At 40.3% G+C, this 14,092-nt stretch overlaps 2 long non-coding RNA genes across 2 annotated transcripts; both read left to right on the top strand.

Moving 5' to 3' along the window:
• The first annotated feature begins 2,092 nt into the window (after positions 1-2,092).
• Positions 2,093-8,122, top strand: LOC132896405 (uncharacterized). The gene is made up of 3 exons (XR_009656035.1): positions 2,093-2,254; positions 6,771-6,866; positions 7,856-8,122. It is a non-coding gene; the product is annotated as an uncharacterized LOC132896405 (long non-coding RNA).
• Positions 8,123-8,128: 6 nt separating this feature from the next.
• Positions 8,129-10,860, top strand: LOC132896403 (uncharacterized). The gene is made up of 2 exons (XR_009656034.1): positions 8,129-8,250; positions 8,595-10,860. It is a non-coding gene; the product is annotated as an uncharacterized LOC132896403 (long non-coding RNA).
• Positions 10,861-14,092: the final 3,232 nt, after the last annotated feature.

The raw sequence follows: 14,092 nt of genomic DNA on the forward strand, positions 1-14,092 counted from the left end.
TGAAACATGCCGAGCTTAGCTGAGCTCTCCACTGACCGATCCTTCACCTAGCGCACGTAGCGAGGGTGCGCGCTGCCAGGCGGCATGCGCAGCTGAGGCTTTACATGTACATCTATCCAGGCCCGGTGCCAGGAACAGTTTCTGGCCCGTAGCCAGGGGGGATCGGAGGGTTCGTTCGATCCCCCCCCGCGACATCCCCGCCCCTCCCCTCCCCGGACACACACGCCCCTCAAGATTACTCAAGATTTATTCATTTGTTCATCTCCGATGAATATACATTGATTCACATTTAAATTTACAATATCAAATCCAGACTAATCAAAAAAGAAAAGTAGACTAAGTGAGGACGAGTTAGAAAAACGGGTTCATTTCTCCTATGTTTATGTTTACACGTTTTGTTCAGACTGCTTTACACCCCAATCCAGTGGGTGGCGGTAATGCCCCCATTAGACCCCTTTCACTGACGTCACCCGAAACCGGAAGTAAACAAACTCTGCGCCATATTGGAAGACCAACAAACTCGTGATTAGGGGGAAATAACGGCAGCGCGCGGTATGTGAACCCACGAGGCACTTGGTTCATCAAAAACCTACAATGGTAAACTTTTGTGCTGTGTTAGGGTTCTAACAAAGCTGATGGGAAAGGTGAAAAGAAGTCTTTCTACAGAATACCAGCTGTGATTGAGACACAAGGGGAGCAAACCAAGGAGCTTTCTGCCAGGAGACAGAGAGAGTATTTAGCTGCTTTATGCAGAGCGGATCTGAATACTTCAAGTCTATTTTGTTACTGGTAAGTCACTAGGCTAGAGTGTTGTAGAACATTTTTTTAAATGTTTACTGAATAAAAACATCCTTAATTTTATCAAATGTACTCTACTCTATATTTCATTTCTTCTTTTGTTTTAATTTTCCTCCCTCCATCCCTCTTTGGATTTTAAATATAGTTTTTCCCCATGTCCAAATAATTCAAATACATATAAATAAAAACAGATAAGTAGTAAATTAAAAATAAATTATGAAATAAAAAAATCCATTCTCCCTTGCCCCGAGTCTTACCATATGGGTCAAACCCATCAATCACAGCCAGTTTCTCCACATACCGTGCCCTTTCTGCAGCTGGTAATGTACTCACATAACCAGAATTATCAGCCATCGTATCACTTTACTCTCGCTCGTACTTTGTTTTATATTGTGAGTATGTATGTATGCATGTACTTGGTCTTCCAATATGGCGCCTAACAAAATCTCGCGGTACGGTGACGTCACGCGGTAGCCCTGGATAGAAGAGAAAATGGGGGGAAAAAAGAAGATAAAGACAGAAAACGCAAGAAATCTGCTGCTACTTTGTCTCAAAATATTGGCGCCATGTTCCAAAAAAGGGCCAAAATGGGTAAGGTGCTGAGTGCAGGACTTTGTTTTTCTTTTGTTTACAACAGTAGTGGTAGATCGATCTGTCAGAGTGATCTGTGGGGGTAGCATCAGCCCGTCCGTCAGTCTATGTGTGTCAGTGACACGCACACACAGAGATGAGTTAGGTGGCTTGATGGCTAGGTACTAGTAGCGTCGGACCTGGGGCTGCTTTTATTTTTTTTTCAGCTTGGGAAATCGGAGCTGTGGTGTGGTGTGAAGACAGTAAAATGCGAGACTTTAAGAGCACATGTTTTTCAGTCGTCAGGGTAACATGGCATCATGGTAACATGACGCCCTGTCAGTGGTTTGGCATTTGGATCAGAGTGAAAAGAAACGTGTGCACTAGCTGAAAAATGAAAATGTTCAGACCAGTGTGTGTGAAAACACCCACTGTTGCTGCATTTGGGCAATTTTAAATTAATTGTCCTTATAGGGCTGTGCGATATTATTTCAATCTCAGGATTACTTGAAACATTTATCTCAATTAGAAATTATTGTTGTTTTTTATGCTAAAGCATGAGCAGATCAGGAGTGTTCTGATGCCATAAACAACAACTGAAGTGAGCAACAGAGACAGACAACAACAGACAGACAGAGGAGGGGAGAGCAACAACAGACAGACAGTGAAGGAGAGCAACAGAGACAGATAATGAAGAAGAGCAACAACAGACAGACAGAGGAGGGGAGAGCAACAACAAAGACACAATGAAGGAGAGCAACAACAGAGACAGACAATGAAGGAGAGCAACAACAGAGACAGACAATGAAGGAGAGCAAAAACAGACAGACAATAAAGGAGAGCAACAGAGACAGGCAATGGAAAAGAGAAACAACAGACAACTGAGGTGAGCAACAGAGACAGACAATGAAGTCACAGCACAGTTGTAGGAAGATAACAATAATAAGTTAGACAACAGAGAACTTATAACAAATAAAAAAATGTCTAAATTAGAAGATTTGAAGTGTGCTCGTGTATTTGGGGAGTACGGGAGTAGGGGGCCAGATGAAGTCCACTTTTGGGGAAAAAAGATCCCCCCCCTCCACAATGCTGGCTACGGGCCTGAGTTTACTAAGGGGGCAATTAGAAATCGCAAGGGGGCAAATATTTTTCATATAGTGTGTAGTAGTGATGGCGGTCTGACAACGTGTTTCAAACAATTAACTGCGCCAACCGCAAAACCATGGCCCCGAAGGTTGCTTTAGTCCGGGAAAATCATGTGACATATTACCAGGGCAGTTGCGCTTTATCAGCCCCCGTGCCCACCTGTTAACCCTCCCCTCCGATTTTCTCACAGACACGTGTTACAACCGGAAAGATGCCAAACATAAAAAACACACACACAAACCTACAGGCAAGTCCTTTACGTTTAAAATACATACAAATAGCTCCGCGGCATGTAAACAAAACGTCAATGCAAGTCTAAGGTACTTGGCTCGGCGGCCAAATCATAATTTAAAAAAAAAAAAAATACGCGGCTGCACCAGTAATAGCCTTCCTGACTCGCACCGAGTCAACGCTAACCACTTAATCCGTGATCCCAGTTTAGGCGTGTAGGGGACTAAACACTCTGAAGTGATGAATTTTCACCCCCGCTGCATGGGGGTGACGTCAACGACACATTCCTACGCTATTTGCGCACAAAGCGGACCATATATGAACACATACACCAACATAAACGGATATAAACTTAGCCTACAAAGAAAGAAAATGGATTCACAATAATGTGATTGAATTTGTTTAATTCGGTGGGGGAAAGACTACTCCCATAAACTGACTGATACAGGATATTGCAGAGACAGTGCACTTGTAAGTGTGCATCAGTGGTGTAGTCTATTTTTTTGCAGTGGGTATACTCAGTGCTTGCCATGCAACCCCCCCCCCGGGAAAAAAAATTTATACTCACACACACATTTTATATATATATATATATATATATATATATATATATATATATATATATATATATATATATATACACACACACACACACACACACGTGTGTGTTGTGGCTATACTGTTATACTTGTACTCATCCATCTTGTAACTGTCCGATAACCTGAAAGCAACACCTCATGAGCACCATCACTGCCTAATGCATAGTAATATGCATCTTGAAACTGGTTTTGTGTACAGATCTACTGTATGCAAAACAAATGTGGTTTAAATGTACAAAATTTATAAAATTTTGATTCACCGTTCAACTTGAGATAAGTGGGCTTTTCCATTATTGTTTTTTTTATTTTTCATGTATCAAGAAAATTTGACATATTGACATGTAAATTAAACACATCACACAATAATATATTTTAACATATTAAATGCTTATTTCTTATCTATTCAGCACATCAGCTTAAATGAACAAGAAAACATCCTAGATGTGCTAAAACAAATGTTTGCTTCAAAGAAGAAAAAATTAATTTAATTAACAAATACGCAATGCCCTTCAGTGTGTTAGTCCACAAGCCCTGCAAAAAAGGTCTACAGGACTTTCCAGGTGTTTTTATATTCTGGCATTTGAGGTCTGCATTGCCTCCTTGGTTGTGTTACAGAGTGATTGCTGAGGACACTTCTGAAAACACTGAAATAGTGTCGTTTGTTTTCGTTTCATGATTTCGCAAGCTTGACTGAATGCTAGATAATGCCGCGTGGTCTGTCATGACTGAATAAGCACTGTTGCTTAGCAACTAGACCCCTTCGCATGTTTGTAAACAAACCGACCGTTGCTAGGATGCGTGCGCAGCCTGGATTCAGAAACAATGGCGCTACCCATAGACCGGCATTATGAGCTGTCAGATTATGCAAAACAATTGTCGTTACAAGATCGAGAATGCTACATAAATAAGTTAACTCTAACAAGTGGACATCACTACCAGATCCGTATTTAATTAAAGAGTGGACGGACGATGTTAGTAAGTTCCCTGGTATACAATGGCCAGATATATACTCGTACCTTATTGACAAGACTTCAGTGTACACCCACGAAAAACTTCGTGCCTACATCATCCAACATATCCACAATGATAGTGTAAAGAGTGCAGCTAAGAGAAATCAGAGCTGCGTAAAAAGCGAGAGGCAGAGACCAGAAATGAAACTGAACGGGGCGGGAGCTAGGTTAGAGCAGTCAACGTAAGTTGGCATTTAGAGTGAGGGCACACAATTTTACCTTTCCATCCTTGCTTTAAAATTGTGATTTTCGGCATACACAAATAATGATGGCACAAAATCTGGACTGCTTGAGTCAAGCGAGAGCTCTCCTACAAACAAAACTGCATGCAAAGCTAAGTTAACATGCTAACAATATTCATTACATTGTGTAACAATGACCCAGCTAATCAGAGAAACGTTACCAAAGTATTTTGCTACATCAATAAACGAAGACTAGAAAGAATAAAAAAGAAAGATTTAATAAATAGCCTGATCTTACCTGTGATGAAGTGGCCGCTGCAAACCCGCGCATTTTTGATAGCGCTTTCATCCCAGTCTACACGTTTGATGGCTTGTAGCCATAGACGTCGGCGATTTTTTTGGAATGGGTGAGATCCTGCTGGAATTCTGTACATTTTTAACCCCATCACTGCTACGATTCTGACACCCGACAACACAACAACTAGACATTTCTTCCAAATCTTTCTTCTCGTCTCTACCGTCGCTGAGTCTTTTTTGGGTCCAGGCTGCGCGCGCAATTTACTCTTACTTATTAATGACGTTTACTGCGAAGGGGTCTACAGACGACTGGCTTGACTGACATAGCAACAGTTGCTATGGGGAGCGGAGCTCCCGGAAGGGTCAATTCTGTGCTCTTGGATCAACTCGCAACGGCTTGAGTGCTGAGTCGGCTCTGTCAGCGTCTAATAAATGAAGCCCATAGGATTTGAATTGAATAGGCGCTTGTAGCGCTCAAGCGCGTTTGGTGAACACAGGCATCTAGGAATGGAACTGTGGAACATTCATCTGACAATGTTGACGTTGGTTTGGCCAGTTCAAATAACGAATATATTTTTCGGTATGCGCATACGCAAATCACTGAGCTCTTCAGTGAGTATACGGAAATCGTTGAGCTTTTCCAGTGGGCATACGGCGTATACCTGCGTATCACGTAGACTACACCACTGGTGTGCATGTAAAACCCCTGCCCGCACGACCCCTCCCCTTGTCCTTATCACAGGTCTGTGTGTGCGCGGCTGTGTTACACATACATCCACAATAACTAGTCCCGAGTAGTTAGGATTGATACATATGTCTAAAACAGGGTTAATATTAAATTCAGGCTTTTTGAAATAATCCTACCTTAATACAGTTGAATTCTACGATTGCAACGTAAGAATCATAACAACCAATCAGATTTGTTCTACCGTGCCAGTTTTAGTAGTGATTTACGTGAAATGTATTTTTGTGCAATGCGCAACCACTTAATATTTCGTATTTGAAAATGCAAATTATTAATACGTCTATAATACATTATACTTTCATAAGAAAACAATTAAGTGATCTGAGTCTCCGTTGAGGGGGCGGGGCTGTAGCCACGAGGGGGCGACGCCCCCTTTCGCCCCCCCATGGCGCCGGGCCTGCATCTATCTATCTATCTATCTATCTATCTATCTATCTGTCTGTCTGTCTCTGTGTCTATCTGTATGTCTCTCTCTCTCTCTCTCTCTCTCTCTCTCTCTTTCTCTATCTGTCCGCATGTTGTGTGTGTGTGTGTATGTGTGTGTAAAACCCTGACAGCGTTTGGCCAGAGTGTCATGTTACACTGAGGCTATTCTCTCTCTCTCTCTCTCTCTCTCTCTCTCTCTCTCTCTCTCTCACACACAGGAAATGAAGAAAATAAAAAGGAATAAGAAAAAAAATAAATAAAAAGAAAGAAAGAAAGAAAGAAAGAAAGGAGTTTGAAAGTGAAAAAGAAGAAAGCGAGACTGACATTGAGGAAGAAAGAAGAGAAAAAACAAATGAAAGAACAAATAAAATGAGTGCATGAGAGAGAGAAGAGAGAGAATGAGAGTGTCAGTGTATGAACAAAATAAAAAATGAGAAGACTTCACACACACACACACACACACACACACACACACACACACACACTTATGTACGCACACACACACAGGCAAAAATATTAGAATTGCACATTGGCAGTAGTGCATTAGCATTGTGTGTGTGTGTGTGTGTGTCTCCCCTCTGAAAAAACATGTGCAGAAAGGAATCGGAAACGTACGCGAGATTAGACCACATCCGCAAATTTAGGCATCTTAAAATGTTTTTATTAATGCCGAATAAAATATTCAGCACAAATTATATATGATAGACATAAATTAATATTTAATTTGGTTTTTCCACAGTTTATCCAAAGTCTCATTTTTTTTCAGGGTGTGTTCTGAGTGTTTGCCCTTAGCAGTTTACAAGAGACAGAAAAACAGGTTCTGAATGTTCTGGGGGATGCCTTTTGCATTTTTCAAAGACAGGTGAGAATGGTCCCTTTTCACTGAATGGGAGGTAGGGCAGCTTGCGCATTCCAGCCAAACGAGCTGTTACGCATTACAAAAGGTTAGACACCATACTGTAGTTTACCCTGTAAGACCCATTGTTTCAATATTACAACATCACTTTTAGTGATTTTAACAAAAGGTCTGCAAACATGTTTTTTTTTTTTCTCAAGACCACATTTACACCATAATGTAATCATATGAAAAATACCATTACAGACTGGTGGAGCAGTGTGCCGAAAATAATATGTATTTGGTCCAAGGTGTGGGGTTTTTTCATACGTCGCTGGCTCTTTTGCCAGTAGCGCATCACTTGCGCAGGTCTGGGGTTACCCTGCAATTTTCAGGTTGTTCTATTATTATTAGGCTACCGCATAAAAGCGGTCACATTGTGAGCTCAATACCTGTATACAGCGCTGAAATAAACATTTTGCAATGAATAAGAAGTGTTTTGAGTTAACACCATATTTTTAACACTTGAAGGCCCAAAGTGCAGACTTTAGTCTACAATGAAATCCCCCCCCCAAATTTGTGAATAAGTCTAACGTACTATTACCTGCCTCCCATTGTTGTGTGAAGAAGCCTAATTATTGTGTTACCTGAGAAATAGCCTCTTTGGCTACATCCACACGACAACGGCAACGAGATGTTATTTAAAAATATATCGCGTCCAAATGGGCAACAATCAGTAAAATATCAGGTCCATATGGCAACGCAACGCTTGCTGAAAACGATGCAATACACATGCCACACCTCTAGGGGCACTGTAAGACGGTCCCTTCGGAGACACCAGAACAATAGAAGAAGTAACGACGCATGCGCATAAACTATTATGCGCAAGACTTCATATTAGCCACAAAGTCAGGAAAATCTGTTTGTAAAATTACATTATAATGACCAAATACAATGAAAAGTATTTTTCCAGTCTCACCTGTGAAAGGTAATCCCATGTGATCTCGTTTGGACAGAAAACCTGTTGGTACAGTTAAACGCAGCTAATCTTTATTCTCCGCTTTGACCTTTCCAAAATGGCGGCGAGGATGACGTATGATTCTACGCGGAAGGCGGCGTCTTCAATGGTCCGGAATAAAGTGAATGATACACGTTGATGGAATTAATTTGTTGTTTCTCACATGTGAAAGGTAATCCCATATGATCTCGTTTGGACGGTAAACCTGTTGGTACAGTTAAACGCAGCTAATCCTTATTCTCTGCTTTGACCTCTCCAATATGGCGGCGAGGATGACGTATGATTCTACGCAGAAGGTGGCATCTTTAAAGGTCCGGAATAAATTGGATTAATTTGCTCCTCTACGCCCTTTTTAAGGAATGTATTGTCGGACTTAAATCAACATCTGAAGAGGTGAGATCGCTCCTTTTTTCCCCTATTTTTGCTGGCGGGATTGCACCATTACACAATAAATATTCACAGTGAAAATATTTTGTAAGCGCGTTTCATGAACCAAGTTATAGGATTTGTTGACAACTCGCATCGCAATGAGAAGATCATTGGCACTACTGGTGTTAAGAATCAGACCATTTCATAAATGAATATTTTGCTGTAGAGCTGCAGTGTTTGTACAATTGCATGTTTTTGCTTCACTATTACTGTCACTATTCTGCTTCTTGCATTACTACTGTGAACTAACACTGAACATAATAATAATAATAATAATAATATCCAAGCTCGTGTTTCACTCTCACTAGTGCTCTGTAAGGCTTTTTCCTGGGGATATTCATTACACTTCTACCCGGCGTGAAGCACTCACAGTCATGTGGTTGTGACGTCATCGTAAACAAATCCGTTCTACTCATCCAGACGACTTCACAACGGCAACGTTGCCAGATCTTTCCACTCTGGAACCCGTTCTCAAAAAGATTGCGTTTTGGGCACCCAAAACGCCGGTGCCGTGTGGACGCCAGGCCTAAACGATAAGCAATTGTATCGGAGTCACCTGAATCCGTTGCCGTGTGGACAGGGCCTTTGTTTCTAACCCTAACCAGACTTCACAATGTCACAACCAAGGCAACCAAGAAGGATCAGTTCTAACCCTAACCCCAAATCCTGGATCTAACCCCAACCTGAGCTCACCCCTAATCCAACCCCTAGCCTTAGCCCCTAGCCCAAAACCTAGCCTCAAATAATAATGGAATAATAACCCAAATATAACATGGGGGTACTGACCAGGCACTTGTGGAGCATTGAGGATGGGGCTTGGGAAGGACAGTGCACAACACGGCCTTGGCCTAGGCCAGGACGTGGATCTTTCCAGAAACCCTAACCCTAACCCAAGTATGTGATTGAGCAGGACAGTTCAGACACAGAGGCCACATCAGATGAGAAGGAAGACACAATGCACATCAACCCCCCTTGTAATAAAAAAACAAAAAGTTGCAGATGTGGGCATAACACCTGGATCCACAGAGAAGGCGAAAGATGGCACTGTGTGGTTCCACCACAAAGTTGGAGATTTTTCTGTTCATGAAACTCCACAGACAGCATTCAATGGATCTGGAGGGCCAACAGAGTTTGCAACACGCAAAATCATGAGTTGCCTTCAAAGCTTCCTGTATTTGTTGGATATCAGCATGTTGTTGGCCATCAGAGACTGCACAGTCCAGGAGGGCCATAGAACAAATCCCAGCTGGCAGATGAGTGTCTTCGAGCTGATGGCGTTCCTCGCAATCCTTTTTCGAAGGGCTGCCAAGGGCTACATTGGTGCCATGCGACTCATGTGGGCCAATAGATTCGGCACCCCAGATATCAAAGCCATAATGCCCCTTAACCGCTTTCTTGAAATAAAGCGGTACCTTCGCTTCGACAACAAGGACACCCGCAAGGAGCGCATACAAACGGACAAATTTGCAGCAATTTCAGACATCTGGCAGGAGTTTGTTCAGAATTGTGTGTCGTCCTACAGTCCAGGGCAACATGTTACCATGCATGAGCAGTTATTTCCTTCAAAGGTTCGTTGTCCCTTTCTGCAGTACATTGCATCCAACCCTGACAAGTTTGGAATCAAGTTTTGGATTGCAGCAGATCTGGACACAAAATACATGTGTAATGCCATCCCTTACTTGGGAAAAGATCCCACTCGTCCAATGGGAGAGAGGCTATCAGAGAATGTTGTTTTGAAATTGATGGAACCATTTACCGTATGGACCAGGGAAGGACTGTAACTATGGATAATTTCTTCACCTCTCTGTCTTTGGCTAACAGGCTTCTTCAACGAAAAACAACTCTGCTTGGCACTATCAACAAAAATCGTCAGGAGCTACCAGCAACTGCAAAGGAAACCTCGGGGTGCCAGTTGTACTCCACACAGGTGTTCACATCTGGAAGTGCCTTGCTGATGGTGTTTGCAAAAAATAAAAAATAAATCTGTTTGTCTTCTGAGCACCATGTATCAGAAAGTGGAAATTGTGGACACCCAAAAACAAAAAACAAACACTGTTGTTGATTACAACCATTTCAAATGCAGCATTGATATCATGGACCAGAAATTACGCAACTACTTGGTGCGTGCAGGAACACGGAGATGGCCCATGGCTGTGTTTTACAACCTGCTTGACATGGCTGTCACAAATGCTCATGTCTTGTACACAGCATGTACAGGATCCAAAGAAAGTCCCCAATTGTTCATGCTGGAGCTTGCAGAGGAACTTCAAAACAGGCTTTTGCAGGAAAAGGCACAAGGGGAAGAACACAAACAGCAGCGTGAGATGAAAGTTTCTCAGAAGAAAAAGACAGTGCCAGGTGCACATACTCTGCAATAATAACAGAAGCACTGAACTTTGTGTACGCTGCCACAAATACACCTGTGGCAAATGTACCATAGGAAAGACTCACCATAGGAATGTGGAAACTACTAGATGGGACAATTGTATGCTACATTTCTGTGCTTTGTATAGCCTCCATGTGTAGTGAGCCTGCTTTTCTTAGTGTGAAATAAATGTTTATTTTCTTCCTGAAGTTATACCGTCTGTAGTTTTTCCAAGCTGAAATTGTGTTTTTTGGGGCACTAATTCCAGTCCTCTGTCCTCTGACATTGTGAGCTTGGCAGAGTAAATTGTCATTGAAATTGGGGTGTAACCTAAAACCAAATTACCATTCATGAATAGCAACCTCAGTGGGGGGTGGAGTGGCTGTTCCCAATACAATGGAGACAGTTAGCACCTTGAGAGGAATACACAATTTTTGTAGAGAGGAGGGGACATGCAGCAGAAGTGAAAATCTCTGGGCCTTTTAATGAACCGTGTTTATCACATACGGTAACACATTATCAACAAAGAAAGAAAAAAAAACAATGCCATGGATCAGGAAAAGAACCACAGCGCTGTGATTAGTTGGGCTATCAATGACTGACAGAGCCCCAGCATGTAACTAAGCATTATAAAGTTAAAAAAATATTATTTTTATTGAAAAAACAAGAATGTAATGATTTCTAAAATGATTTTACCTAACGAAATGTTCTGCTTTAATCCACATTTGCGGGTGTTGAGCATTTTTTTTTTTGCTTCTCAAAATCATCTCATCACAGATCACTCGCTGCTGGAGTGTGTGAGCTTCCCTGCCCCCTATTTGTTGAAAATCTTCTGTAGATGTTGGGGTTTTATATTGATTTTTTATTATTATTATTATTATTATTATTATTATTATTATTATTATTATTGTTGTTAATAATTAAACGTGATAAATCTGGTTATTAGGAACAAAGGAGGGCATAGTGGGAAATAATATGGTAACTGTCTCTTGTCAGTTCAAATACGATGCTGTTTTGTGATTACACTGTACCGGTACATTTTAATAAAAATAGACAAATGGCATGAACCTCTCTACTGTCTCTTATTACACTAAAGAAAGGGCCTGGCCGAGTCATTGCGAATTACTGAAAAAAAAGAAAGAACGAATGATACACAGATTGTGTATCATTCGTTCTTTCCATTTTTAATTGGCAATCAAAAAATGAAAAAAATGACTTGTTTTTCATTTCAATTTTAGGCTCATATAAAAAAAATGAAAATCCAGTCTTTTTTTCATTTTTTGTGTTAAAATAAAAACAAATAACAAAATAACCAGTCACGTTTTCATTTTTTGATTTTTGATTGCCATTTGAAAATAGAAAGAACGAATAATACACTGATTCAAACAATTAAGGTATATGGTACTTTCATCACAAGCATGTTGTTTAGCGTGCCCTATAAGGCCTACTTCATGAAACAGTAATCAGTGGCTACATTCAACTTCTAATAGATTTCAGTAGTTAGTAAAGTCTTATAAGCAAAAAAAAAGTCTGTTTTCAGTCATCCCAACATTGCCACTATTTAATATTGTCTAGCCTATTTGAAAGCAGGACCTACATGTAACACTAAAAAGTGCACAGTGCTTCATTGCAAAAGTCACTTTTTTTTAAATATTTATTTTTGAGCGAGTTTGCCTTTGTTTAACAGTAGCTGGTATAGAGGATGGCAGAAAACAGGGAGAGAGGAATGAGGGTGAAAAACCCAAGGCAAGAATCAATGTTTCAGGAGTTACCAGTACAAGACATGTGCAGTAACCACCAGACTACCAAGACCCGCAGTTTTGCCTGCTCCTGCACTGAAAAAAGTAACCTACCATATAGAATTTACCTAATAAATACGAGGTAACAATTTGCATTGACTTGTTTGGGGTAGATTTAATTCCATATATTGAGTATAAAATAACTGAAATAAAAAGCTATGAAATACTTAAATTGGGTAAAATTTACCTCACATTTATGTATCTATTCAACAGCTACTTTCTCATTGAAATTGGGTAAAATTATCTCTTGTTTGCTAGTAGGTAATACCTGATAATTACTAATCAAAGGTAATTAATATCACTTACGGTAGTAAGCATTACTTATTCGGAGAAGGTCAGATGTACCCCCCCCCCAAAAAAAAAAGACTTTCAGATGGTTCATCATCTCAATGTTTTTAATCCATAAAATCATCAAAAAACCCCACAGAATAAAGTGCAGTACAACAGCTTCACACAACATTTCAAGTAATGAACCTGTTTTATAACTCACTAACTAACAGCTTCAAATGTTGTTTCTGGACTGACCAAATCTGCAGTCCAGGTGCATTTATACAACAAATAACTGAACCGCCTTGTTTATATGCAGCAATGATGCACCAAATTATCAAAAAACACAAAATAAAGTGCAGTACAACAGCTTCACACAACATTTCAAGTAATGAACCTGTTTTACGGTATACCGTAGCTCACTAAACTACCGTAACAGCCGGAGAGAGGAAGATGGCAGTCCAAGAGTTCCCTGGCTGACTGCAATAATTCCTAAATATTCCTTGGCTGACTGCAATAATTGAGTACATTTTATCTGGTTTGCTTAGATTATATTTACCACTCTCCAAAATCACTTCTTACAGTGCACACTGAAAAAAGTAACCTACGGTATAGAATTTACCCAATAAATCTGAGGTAACAATTTGCATTGACTTGTTTGGGGTAGATTTCATTCCATATATTGAGTATAAAATAACTGAAATAAAAAGCTATGAAATACTTAAATAAATTGGGTAAAATTTACCTCATATTTATGTATCTATTCAACAGCTATTTTCTCACTGAAATTGGGAAAAATTATCTCTTGTTTGCTAGTAGGTAATACCTGATAATTACTAATCAAAGGTAATTAATATCACTTAGTAACCATTACTTATTTGGAGAAGGTAAGATGTACCCCCCAAAAAAAGACTTTCAGATGGTTCATCATCTCAATATTTTTAATCCATAAGATCATAAAAAAACAGAATGAAGTGCAGTACAACAGCTTCACACAACATTTCAAGTAATTTTTTTTTATGAGAGAAGCGCCATCTAATGGCGACAAAGTGGAATCGAATGAATAGGCGTGTTTAGAATTAAAATAGGAGAGGGAGGGGGTCTGAGCCATGCATGGCAGCCCCCTGGCGTTCAACTGGGAACTGCATGGCAGTCGCATGGCAGTCGCATGGCGTGCAGCTGGAACGGGAAAAATTCAGTGGCTGCTACCATACACAAAAAAATCCAAAAAGTAATAATCCAAAAACGCTCAGAAGATATAAGGGAAAAAATAAAAAATCCAAAAGTACAAAACAAAAGCCAAAAAAACAGAAAAGAAAAGGCAAAAATACCAAAGCTCAGAAGATCCAAAAACACAGTCACTACTAGATTCAAA

This window comes from Neoarius graeffei, chromosome 13 (genome assembly GCF_027579695.1).
Source record: "Neoarius graeffei isolate fNeoGra1 chromosome 13, fNeoGra1.pri, whole genome shotgun sequence".
Lineage (NCBI taxonomy): Eukaryota > Metazoa > Chordata > Actinopteri > Siluriformes > Ariidae > Neoarius > Neoarius graeffei.